Source organism: Orbicella franksi, chromosome 1 (assembly GCF_964199315.1).
Source record: "Orbicella franksi chromosome 1, jaOrbFran1.1, whole genome shotgun sequence".
In the NCBI taxonomy this organism is placed as follows: Eukaryota; Metazoa; Cnidaria; class Anthozoa; order Scleractinia; family Merulinidae; genus Orbicella; species Orbicella franksi.
The window spans coordinates 35,009,511-35,022,043 of NC_138145.1; the positions used below are offsets into that span (position 1 = coordinate 35,009,511).

Consider the following 12,533-nt stretch of genomic DNA (forward strand, 5'->3'; position numbering starts at 1 on the left):
TCAGTGAAGACCTAAAACCTCTCTTAGGGCAGTTTCCTTCTCCCGTGTATAATGCACACTTTCTGGGAACAGGTAAACAGGTATAAATCACAAAAATAATTGTCAATAAGGGTCAAATTGGGCCAGATCAAGGCAGATCATAGTCTCCTTCACAGCCATTATTAGGGTCTTCACGCAACACTTCTCCCCACTAATAGTTGAGAGAAGCATTGTGTGACGACCCTAATAACGGCTATGAAGGAGGCTAGGCAGATTGAATTTTATTTGTAAAATTACCTCAAGTGAAACTGTATCCTGTCTACTTGATCAAGCATTATGCTTGCATTGCACTTGTTTGGTTTGGCAGTGTACTTCTTTGTACTAAACAAGTGACACAAACCTCATCTCGACACAATCGAGACAGGGCTATTCTTAGTACTAAAAAAGTGCCTCAGTTCTTGCTCAGTCCAAACAAAATCAGGAGCATACACATGGAACCTTCATCTCCTAATTGGGCCAGTGCTGGTGTTTTTACACCTTGAGCTATGTTTAGAATTACTATTGGCGTGAAAATATGACATCATCAGCCACGCCTCCTACCTGCTCCCAAGTTGAACCAGTAAAATCTTGCTGTACCCCAGTAAAAAAATTTGTGATCACCGCGTGATCACAGATCACGCCTGTGATCACATCCGTGATCACTCTCTTTAGCGTGATCACACTTTCAAGCTGGCGTGATGAGCTTGTGATAGGATTGATCACACCCGTGATCACTCCTTGTTGCGAGATCAAGCTCCTAGCTGGCGTGATGAGCCTAGTGATGGGAGTGATCACGCCCGTGATTATTCTGGTCCCAAACTTGCAACCATGATCACCCTGACTGGAAAGTCACTTTCAGTTTCCAATGAGCAAAACAAGAAGACGTATTATAGAGTTTGTGAAGGCAAAATGATGTATATTTAGGTATTGTTTTATCAAAAGCTCGGTATTATCAACTGTAGTTGATATTTGCACAACGTAAGTAAATGAAAATGAAATGAATTTTAGCTGTGCACTTTTTTGATTTGTATAAAAAAATGTAAGTGCGTTGATTTGCCAAGTTTTTCATAAATCAAGTTGTAAACTATTAAATTTAGGTTCTTAAAAAGTCGCAATAGATTAAGCTTAATTCTGTTCTCTCAAACAATGTTATTAGCTTCAAAAACAATTTTTTCGCAGTTGTTTTGAACAGTTTCTGCAACAATCTAGTATCCCTTTAAAAATAATCACGATTATTTGCGATTGCAGTTATTTTGAACTACTTACTGTTTACGAACTAGACTCCTCATCCTCAGAATTGTCTGATACAAGTTCCTCTTTTCTTGATTCGTCTTTGGAATCAAGTGTTCTGGAAAGCGAAGCTGAGGATAGTGACGACGAAACAGCTTAGGCTGAATGCAAAAGTTCTGATAGTCAACAGAGAAAAACAAAGGCAAAAACTGATGGTAAGAGTAAGCTTGCATCCAAAACAAAATCGCTAAAATTAATAAGCAGCAAATGGAAGAATTATCATTGTGGGTTATTTCTGAGGAAGAGGCTAAGAATGTGGAAAGCGAATTATGGCTTATCCACGAGAGGAGAACTCATTCCTTTCGTGCATTCAGTGGACAAAGAAGTGTGGTAGTTGAACTTCCTTCCAATGTAAAAACTTTCTTTTGTTGCAAACAATTTGCATAGTTGCTGGCCACATGATTGAAAATACTCCATACCATAGTTCTACTGTTTATTCAAATACTTTGGCCATGTATAGTAGCCCCAGCCTTCCCACTCATTGTTTTCAAAACCTTGCACCACTTTTTTATCCAAATATCATAGATGAAACCAAATCTAATGTGACTCACGTGCACCTGCACACATTTTTTTGCACTTCATGTCGGCTACATGTATTCATTGGAGTTTTGATTGGTTCTTTGCATTGTCTTTGTCCTTTGTGACTGGCTAATAAAGTCATTCAGGGGTTTCATCAACTTTTTTTAGCAGGAGGGCAACTGGTTCTCACTGGCTGGCAAAACTTTTTGAACTGAACTTTTTATAGGAAAAATTTTCCTGGAGATGGTCCAAACAGAGGGGCAGAATCATCCTTACAGCCGGTCAATTTGCCTGGTGTCCCGCCCTTAATGAAACCCCTGTCATTACTTTGGTTTTGGTTTCATGATATTTGATATAAAACCACTCTATGCATAATAGTCTTGAAAACAAAGCCAGTTGTTGTAGAGGTCATAACAGACTGATAGTAATGTTACATTATTAGTACATGTACAGTACATGTACAGTACATGTACATCACACAAAATAAAAATGAAAAACAACAACAACAGAAAAACTGTTCTTACAGTCTTATTGTGCAGTTCCAGAAAATATCCACACTCCCCCCACAGAAGGGATTAAACTTCCTGGGGGGTGGGGTATTCTGGAAGACCAAAAAATTTTAAGAAAAGTATGAAGCTTTACTGGAATTTCCAGAGCGGTGGGGAGGTGTTAGAAAAAAATCCCTTCCGTGGGGGAGGTATGGATATTTTCTGGAACTATACTTTGAGATACTACAACATAATAACATAATTATAATTAAACATGCCAAGGGATAGTACTGGAGGGTAGTGGACGCGGAACAAACAACTGAGAGCCTTGATCTCGAGTACAGTCCCAATAGGTGAGTATATGTTGTATTGATGTAGTTGTATATATGAAAAAGCTGGGATAATTCAAACGTTACTGCTACTTTGTGGGCTTTTTTATACCAATTTCCAAAGAGTCCATTTGTCAAATTTGTTCAAAAAAGTAGATAAACTTTTCTGAAACTGGCTCAAGAATTCAAAAGACTTCTTCTCACAAACCAACAATTTCCAAAGATAAGAAAACGCTTCAACTAAATTGTCAACTGAACATACAAGATGCTCCCACCAAGCTGTTAGTTCTAGTTAATTCTTACTTTTGATACCAAACAATAATTGGATGAGGTTTTTGTGATATCTAGAATATACAAATAATCAAGGTGGAGGTAGGGGTTATCAGCCTCAGCCTTCGGCTGCAGCTTATAACCCTTACTGAGACCTTGATTACTTTGGATATCACAAAAAGTTAATCTAGTAATTGTTTTATCCTACTTAAGGCCATCCCCCCTTTTTTTGTTTATTGTCAAATCTGTTTTCTGATTTTGGGTTGGTCCGTCAGAAGAGGGAAAAAAATAACAAAAATAAAATTGGAAAAGGAGTCTGGAGCTAGGAGGCCTGGTACCTCAGCATAATATCCTTGGAGCCTGGAAACAACAAGGTGTGGTTATAAAGTCAATATGGCAGCAATGGAGGAAGGAAAAATCAACATTGTTGTTCAAGGAACACAGTCAGCTTTGGGACTGCACTGACCTGGACACTAGTTTTCTCACTTTGAAAAGAAGCTAAAAGAGTTCACCTCAACCTGAAATCAAAGTTATGTGTCGAGTACATCTTCAGTCTTCGCAGTGTTTTGCTTGATTTTCGATCGTTTACTGAACAACCTGTTTTTGAGTGTGCTTTTGCTCATCCTATGATATTATCTTATTACGTTTGGTTAAAAACACTGAATTGCGTATATGTTATATGCAAATTAGCTATGAAATGGTATCTAATGCGCATGTGTGCCAGCTGACTGTGTCCCTTTAAAATCAAATGAGAACAGGGAAAGAACTAAAAATCTGTAAGACAAAAAATTGCTTATGTTTCAGATTAAAATGACAATTGTTTGAAATAATGTGTCATTGCCTTCTGCGTAACTTTTTTTTTTTTTTTAAAAAACATGAAAATCTGGGTCGGTCGGATGACGCTAAACAGAGAAAAAAAGGGGATGGCCTAATTGAATGAAAAAAAGAAATGGAAGGCATGTTTTTGCTTCACTGACAGCAAGCAACAAAAAGTGCAGGAACTTCACATGATTACCCTTAGAAATCTGACGCACTGCGGTCATACATGCCATGATGACCGGTGATCTTGAGTGTCCTTGACATGACTATTGTATAATCTGCAGCTAGATGACGTTACAGACGCTGATTTAAAAAATTCACTGTACACTTACAGCCTAATTCAGAAAAGAGATAGTGAGTTTCATGCATACTAAATGTAGGCATTGATTTCATGTATCTGTAATATTTACCATATTAGCCCAGTTTCAACATGCTAAAATTCTGGAATGGTTATGAGGCCTGGTAGAATAAAACAAAAGAGTTCTTCATTGTAGTTGAAGAATTCAATATGCAGAAACTGAGCTGGGTAGCCTCTTAAATGGGTTGAAACTTGTAGAAGTCCTGGTACAATGTATACATTGGTTTGTTCATGTACATTAAAGATCCTTGACAAGAGTTGTAAATTTTAAGCTCTTTAGCTAAGCTGAAGAATTACCATGTAAGAGAAACTGCATATAGTTTTTCAGTGGTGAAATAAGACAGAGTAAGTTCTACCAAAATAGAGGCGTAGCCAGCAATGAGCCATGGAAATCTAGTCATAAATAACAGGCTGACATGATGGCTGGTCTTTAACTGACTGGCCCTTTTAGTCAAGGAACTTAAACTTTACGTTTTGATACCAGTGCATACAACATCAGTTTAGGTCGCAGCATTTCATCAGCGTCGACTACTTTACCCTGCGTTCCTAAATCTCTTACACTTTTTGGATTCAAGAATTCATTGATCCCTGTATTGGCTAATTTTGAGGTAAGTTTTTTAAAGATGCCGCCAACAATTTCATCACTTGTACGTTCAAGGTTTAGTAACGTGGCGATAAGAACCCTAAAGTCACTCTCTAAACTTTCGTTGTTTTTTACATAGTTCTGACACATGTGCAGAAACTTTGATTGATCGATACTTGCGCAAGTTGTTGTCGGTTGAGAATTGTCGGACTTCTTTGTCCACCGAACGCAAGAAAGAAATGAGTTCTTCTCTCGTGGATAAGTCGTAATTCGCCTTCCACATTCTTAACCTCTTGGTTAGAAATAACCCACAATGATAATTCTGCCATTTGCTGCTTATTTAGCGATTTTGTTTTGAACACAAGCTTACTCTTACCCATGTCTTACCATTAGTTTTTGCCTTTGGTGTTTTTCTCCGTTGACTATCAGAACTTTTGCATTCACCCTCAGCTGTTTCTTCGTCAGTAACCTCAGCTTCGTTTTCTGAAACACTTGATTCCAAAGAAGAATCAAGAAAAATAGAAGAACTTGTAACGAAACATTCCGAGGACGACGAGTTCAGGTTGTCCGCCATTTTGAATAACTAAACAGTACAGCAAGATGATTTTATTGGTTCAACTTGGGGGCAGGTAGGAGGCGTGGCTGATGTTGGCATATTTTCGCGCCAACAGTAATTCTAAAAATAGCTCAAGGTGTGAAAAGGTCGTAGCATCGGCCTAATTAGGACATGAAGGCTCCATGAGATATACACTTCTCAAAAGACACGTTATCGGGGAGTGTTTTGCCATCCGGTACGCTCACAAAGTCAAGTTAAATCCGTGAAGGGTTGAATGAAAAGAGATCAAAATATGGAGAATACTGTCACGAACTCGCGAGGCTAACGCGCGAGATGTGTGAACTCTCCCAGCATTCTTTGCAAGGATAGTTCGTCCATGTTGTGGGACCGCGAAAGTCGAACGTGAGCGGAGGAAAGGTTAATTGTTTTCTTATTTTCAGTGTATTTAGCGCCTTTCTTTTCGCTGCTTTCATGATTTGTTTGGAGAGAGGACTACCTGCTTTTCTTAGTGTACTTCTTGGATATGTAGGTGAAGAATGTTGCCGTTTTACCACAAAGAGCTGGAAAGTTTTGCTGGCGTGCGATTTGACTGGAGGTGTAGGTAAGCTTTTATCACTGGTGCTGATGCTTATGCTTGTGCTTGTGCTTATGCTCTAGTGAAAACCAGCCTTTAGAGAAAACAAATATACTTGATTTTTAAGAAAGAGTTGGCTGTGGCAATATGCATTTAATACCCTTTGTCCCAGCTAGATTCCCTTGCTTCGTTCTGTATGAAACATCAAGATGTGGCTGCGCCCCTCCTCCCCTCCCCCCACTCTATCTTCAGTGTTTCAACGAGTGTTGTCCCCCCCCCCCCCCTCACCATATCTTCAGTATTGCCATGAATATGGGTAGCAGGCAAGATCAAATAAATAGAAATTCTACTGATATCAATCTTGGTAGGTGAATAGTTTTATCTCGGATGAATTATTTGTATTTGTTTAATCATAACAAAAGATGTCTTAAGAGTCCCTGTCCATAAAAATGGAAAATAACTCGGCAAGGGTCGAAAATTCGATTTCGCTCATATTTTCATGGTAGATAGGCTAGGGCATGACAAAAACTACTGGATAGTTTTTTTGGCAAAATATCCTTTTATTTCAAAGAAATATGCAAATCACCAACTTCCGTTAAAATCGTCATTTGACGCACCATTTTATTAAACAAGTTTGAGAGCCTAGCATGCAAAACCACATCATTCTTCCGTCTTTAAAACACTCAAATATTTTTGTGCAATGTTTAAATGTGTACTGGGTTGGTTTAAGGGAATGTTGCGTTTTCTTTTTGGGTGCAAAATAATTAAATATCGAAGACATGTACTTCATTCACTTAAAAGTATTTCGTGTATATAATTAATTTTCACCATGTGCAAAACCTTCAAATGGATTAAGCTTCTGGTGGGTGAATCGCAGAAGGATGGTCTACAGATTCCTGTAAAAATTTCTTTGGGCAAATGATTGTGAGCGACGCGAGAGCTTTTCAAAGTACGTTAAAAATGCAAATATATGACCATTCCCTCGTCAAATTTCAAAATACGGGTTAGACGTATATTTTAGCATGCGCCACATGACTTGACCAATGTTAAGTTGAAATAGACACAGAGCTGATAATTTCGAAATGTTCTAACCTCATTTGCTGTAAAAGCAGGTCCAAAGCCGATTTGACGTGTTTCTCTCACCATTCGTCGCACATAAAGCAGAAGTTTGCTTTTGTTTACATAACGTCCGATGTACATTGCTAACTGTCAACCTATTATTGGTCGAATACCATGAATCTGTGACCCTCTTTCGACACATATGATCACCACTGCATCTAAGTCAGAAATGGCTAAGTCATTTGTAGATAGTTGCTTGCTTTGCACAACACCAAGACATTACGTTTGATTATCATGGTTTGATGGCTTGAATCCTTGCTTGCAGCGGTTCCTTGTTCGTCACGCAATACTGTCATCCCATTTTAGGGGGTAGGGGTAGGACAATTTCTATCCTAATACATAAGGCTCCGTAAGGCTGGGAACCACTGGGAGCACGCAATCGTGTTGAGTAGGAAGAGATTAAATTAAGAAATGAGAAGAATGAATAGTTTACCATTGCCCCTGTTATTATCTTTTACTCGACCACCGCTACCTACATGCCCTGCGTTATACTGTAACGCTAAACTCATACCTGGGTCATTTCGCTCTGTGCAATTATTTTTGGTTTACATGTAATATAGTGGGCTACCCCCGGGGAAAAGGGTGGTGACCGCTTAATGGGGCTAGCCGCTTAAATAGAGGTTGGTGTACCTTGAATATTTAATTTTTCACTATCGGGTTATAAATTTCTTAGTGAACATGGAGTCAATTCAAGACAATCATGATAGACGTGTATTTGAATAATCACTCGTCATGCACCTTCAGTTTCAGACTCTTATCTGCCATCGCCCTTTCCAAAACAAAGTTGGTTTTTTTTTTCATCAACTTTAAATTTTTTTTTTTTTTAATATGTTTTATTAATAACCTATGACATAACAATACATTACAGTACATAACTTACTTACAAGTAATTATAGGAGTACAAAAAACAAAAGTGAGAACTTAAAAAAAAAAAGAGATAAAAGTACAAGAAGAAATAAGTACGAGAAAGAAAATAAGACCGAGAACAGGTTCCTTTTTCTAAACTAATGGTGTTAATATCTACAATGGCCAGTAATGTGACTCCTTTTTTTTTGGTTTTGCTGTCATACCCATTTTGATATTCTATTTATTGTTAAGCGTTACAACTTTATCTGTTTCTTAGATTTGTGCTTCTCTATTTGAAGTTTACTTGCAAGGATGGCCATGAAAGCTTCCCAGTAGTACTCTTCTTCTTTTCTAGAGGCAGTGTAAATATAGTGTTTTGCAATAATCAAGCAGAAGTTTAAACCAAGTCGACGAGAGAAGTCATTGGTAACACCATATATTATCCTGTTTTCATCAAGAGTCATTGGCTCAGAATTTTTGGAAATCCACCAGTTAGTAAACTGAGACCAAAAGCTCTTAACTTTCAAACAGGTTGTGAAAAGGTGGGTTAGTGTTTGTCTTTCAGAGCATAGGTGACATTTATCGGATTCTTTAAGTGCGTCTCTAAAAAGTGTTGCGTTTGTTGGCAGAATGTGATGAATAATTTTAAATTGAAAGATGGCAAGTCTGGTGTCCTTGGTGACTTTGAAAGGAAGGCTATAAATGAGTTGTATTGTTTTCTCATTCAGATTTGCTTTTACCATCCTTTTTTCAGCAGTAGGCGTTACAAACTTACTTTTAACAAAGAATTGTGTTGCTGATTTGCAAGAGAGCTTATTTGAAGTTAGTCTATCGTTATCTTTACCGTCCAGAGGCGCTTGGATATTTCCTTTTAGGATGTTGATCCATTCTCTAGGGATTGAGTGGCATATGCCATGATACATAAGAAAGTTAGCTTTGATTTTAAATCTAGAGCAGAACTCAGGAAAAGGTAAAAAGGCATTGTTTTGGAAAATATCTTTGAGTCTAATTACTCCGGCTTCGTGCCATTTTTTGTAATAGACAGAAAAACCTCCGATTTTAATGAAGCGATTGTTCCAGATGATTTCATTCAAAACTTGCTCTTTGGTGTTAGGAGAGCCGCAATTTATTTTCTCCCAGGCGTAGAGAGCTTCCTTGTAAAAGGCAAGTGGTATTTCAAATTTAAGTGCTTTTAAGTCAAAATTGCATTGAAGTAAAAATAATCCTCCAACATCCCTTAGGTAGCTCAATGGTATGCAGCTCCAACATGAAGTTTCGTTACTGTCGTTAAGTCTTTTTATCCAAGAAACTTTAAGTGCAGTGTTGATTATTTCGAAATCAGGCATATTCAGTCCGCCTTTTTCTTTCGGACCGATCATGGTCTTTTGCTTTATTTTAGCTTTTTTGTTCCACACAAATTGGGTAATTGCTTGATTTACCATTGTGATAAATTTCGAAGGAAAAGTGAGCATTGATGTGTTATATACAAGTTTAGAGATCGCAAGAGATTTTAAGATCGTTATACTGCCATATAATGTGAGGTTTCTAGGGTACCATGAGTTAAGAAGGTTTTTCATTGAGTTCAACTTTTGTTCGAAGTTTTTCTGATATAGAACTTCATCATCATGTGAAAAGTGAATACCTAAAGCGAGTACTGAGTTGGAAGGCCAAGCTATTCCGAGGGGTTCTGTTGTATTGTTTCTGTTCGTGCCTAACCACAATCCTTCAGTTTTGCTTTTGTTAATCTCTAGACCTGAACATTCCTGAAAGTTTGACAATAATTGGAACAAGTTAGTTGCAGATTTTAAGTCAGAAACAAAGGCAGTTGTGTCATTGGCATATTGAGAAAGTTTAAATTCTTTGTTATGTATATTAATTCCTTGAATAGATTTATCATTTCTAATAGCAGTGGCTAGAATGTCAGCACATAGAACAAATAAAATGCCTGAGAGTAGACAGCCTTGACGAACGCCCCTCTCAGGTTTGAAAAACTCAGACGCATAACCATTGTTTATGAAGCAACTTGAGCAATCCGTGTAAAAGGTTTTTATCCACTTTTGAATGCTTGGACCGAAGTTAAAAACTTGTAAGGTCTTGTGAAGAAAATTCCAGTCGACAGTGTCGAAGGCTTTCTTGAAATCAATGAATATTGCCATCCCAGGGATGTCGTCTAATTCAGTTACCTTAATGATACCCATAATGAGTCTAATGTTTTGACTAGTATAACGCTCTTTGATGTAGCCGGTCTGATCGTCATTGATTATTCTGGGAAGAACTTTTGAAATCCTATGAGCTATGGCTTTAGTTGCAATTTTGTAATCAACATTAAACAAAGTGGTTAAATTTTGAGTGGCCGCTGAATAGGGGTAAAGACAATAATGAAACCCTTATCGGAACAACCAAATGGTGGCCGCGGAGGTAACCGGTCAATAGGTGTTTTATTTACAATATTTTACTGACAATAAGTTTGGACTGTATTGACAACAGTCCTCTATTTTCTGTTACAAACATACCAATGCCTTGCCACTAGGCAAACAAAATACGCCAAACAAAATGGCATGGCCAGGGCTATTTACTCACGTAATTACTAATTAAATTTAGTCTGTTTTCCTCACGAATTAGACACGTTGTGATTTCCTATATTTATTTCAGCTAGTTCTTGCTTCATTGATCTATAATTTGGTTCATGGCGATATTTTTAAAATTCTAGTGAGTACAGGCACTAGCTTTATCAGCTGTTGTCCGAAACATCAAAACGTACAACAAACGTGATTTGGACCGAGGCCACGTACACTATAGAATAGGTAAAGTCTGCTTACGAGCCAAGTGGCCCATCAGGCCGGAGCTTATCCCGGTTTCTGTAGCATGAAGCGACTAGGAGTATTTCTACTCCCCCCTGGATGGGATGCTAGTCCATCGCAGGGTTACCCCCAGCATTAAGTTTGCCGGTACCCATTTATACACCTGGGTGGAGAGAGGCACTGTGAGAGTAAAGTGTCTTGCCCAAGAACACAACACAATGTCCCCGGCCAGTGCTCGAACCCGGACCGCTCGATCCGGAGACGAGCGCGCTAACCATGAGGCCATCGCGCCTCCCGCTCTACACTATAGAATACGATTATATAAATATACACACATTATTATATATATGAACAAACAGATGAACAATGATTAAATTATATCATTTATCCTGAGAGTGCTCTATACAAAATGGATCAAAATGTGCAGCATATGCCGTGACAGCATTGTGTGACGAACAAATCACAGCTGTAAGATTGTGCTGCGCCGACACGCTTATCAGCAATGGTCAGCAATCGATCAAACGTATTACTTTGGCGCAGTGCAAAGCAAGCAACTATCTACAAATGACTCAGCCGTTTTTGACTTAGGTGCAGTGATGTTCATATGCGCAGAAAGATGGTCACAGATTCATGGTATTTGACCAATAATAGGTTGACAGTTGGCGATGTACATCGGCGTTAACCTTGTGTAAACAAAAGCAAACTTCTGCTTAATGTGCGACGAATGGTGAGAGATCGACCAGAAACACGTCAAATCGGCTTTGGACCTGCCTTTTGCACCAAATAAGGTTAGAACATTTCAAAATTATCAGCTCTGTGTCTATTTCAACTTATTATAGGTCAAGTCATGTGGCGCATGCTAAAATATACGTCTAACCCGTAAATTGAAATTTGACAACGGATGGTCAAATATTTGCATTTTTGACGTACTTTGAAAAGCTCTCGCATCGCTCACAATCATTTGCCCAAAGAAATTTTTACAGAAATCTGTAGATCATCCTTTTGCGATTCAACCGCCAGAAGCTTAATCCATTTGAAGGTTTCGCACATGGTGAAAATCAATTATATTCACGAAGTACTTTTAAGTGAATGAAATACATGTCTTCGAAATTTAATTATTTTGCACCTAAAAAGACAACGCAACATTCCCTAAAACCAACCCAGTACACATTTAAACATTGCACAAAAATATTTGAGTATTTTAAAGATGGAAGAATGATGTGGTTTTGCATGTGAGGCTCTCAAACTTGTTTAATAAAATGGTGCGTCAAATGAAGATTTTAACGGAAGATGGTGATTTGCATATTTCTTTGAAATAAAAGGATATTTTGTGAAAAAAACTATCCAATAGTTTTTGTCATGCCTTAGCCTATCTACCATAAGGATATGAGCGAAATCGAATTTTCGACCCTTGCCGCGAAATTAAGAATTTGTCTGATTTTTACAGGCAGGCACTCTTAAAGTTACTTTAAGTGCTGTCCTTTTGTGTAAACTACTATATGTTTTAGAAGGCAATCTTATTGAAATGCTTTTATTTGCTATGCCCATTGTATGAGACCATGTGGAGGAGGTCTAAACTTTCTAAATGTTAGGATAACTGTTAAAGCACTATGATTAACTAGGTAGTTTAGATATATGTAGGTAGGTTACCAAGTGAGCCCAGTGATGCGTTGAAAGCAATTCCCAAATATTATGCTTACTTCGATAGATATTGAGGATTACTGTTTCTCTTGAAATACAACTAGGTAATATTTCCAATAATATTTCCCTCTTTCACTTGGAACTTCTAGTAAGAGTACTTTAATTTGTGAATTATGAGGCCATCGTACGTGGATGACTGCTTCAAAGAGGACTTGACTATACAGAATACGAGAAAGATATCACTATTGAAGGAAAATCTTTGTATTAGAAAACCTGGATCAAGTGCAGGGTATATTTTGTACAAGATCTCCTTAAGAATACT

The 12,533-nt window shown here is 37.9% G+C and overlaps 1 protein-coding gene across 1 annotated transcript in view; it reads left to right on the forward strand.

The window, feature by feature from the left end:
- Positions 1–5,523: 5,523 nt before the first annotated feature.
- The window catches only part of LOC145480530 (nephrocystin-1-like), a 196,033-nt gene continuing 189,023 nt past the window's right edge, over positions 5,524–12,533 (forward strand). The window contains exons 1-2 of the mRNA XM_081458786.1: positions 5,524–5,647; positions 5,760–5,831. The gene's annotated coding sequence lies outside the window, so the exon portion shown is untranslated. The remainder of the gene's footprint in view (positions 5,648–5,759; positions 5,832–12,533) is intronic.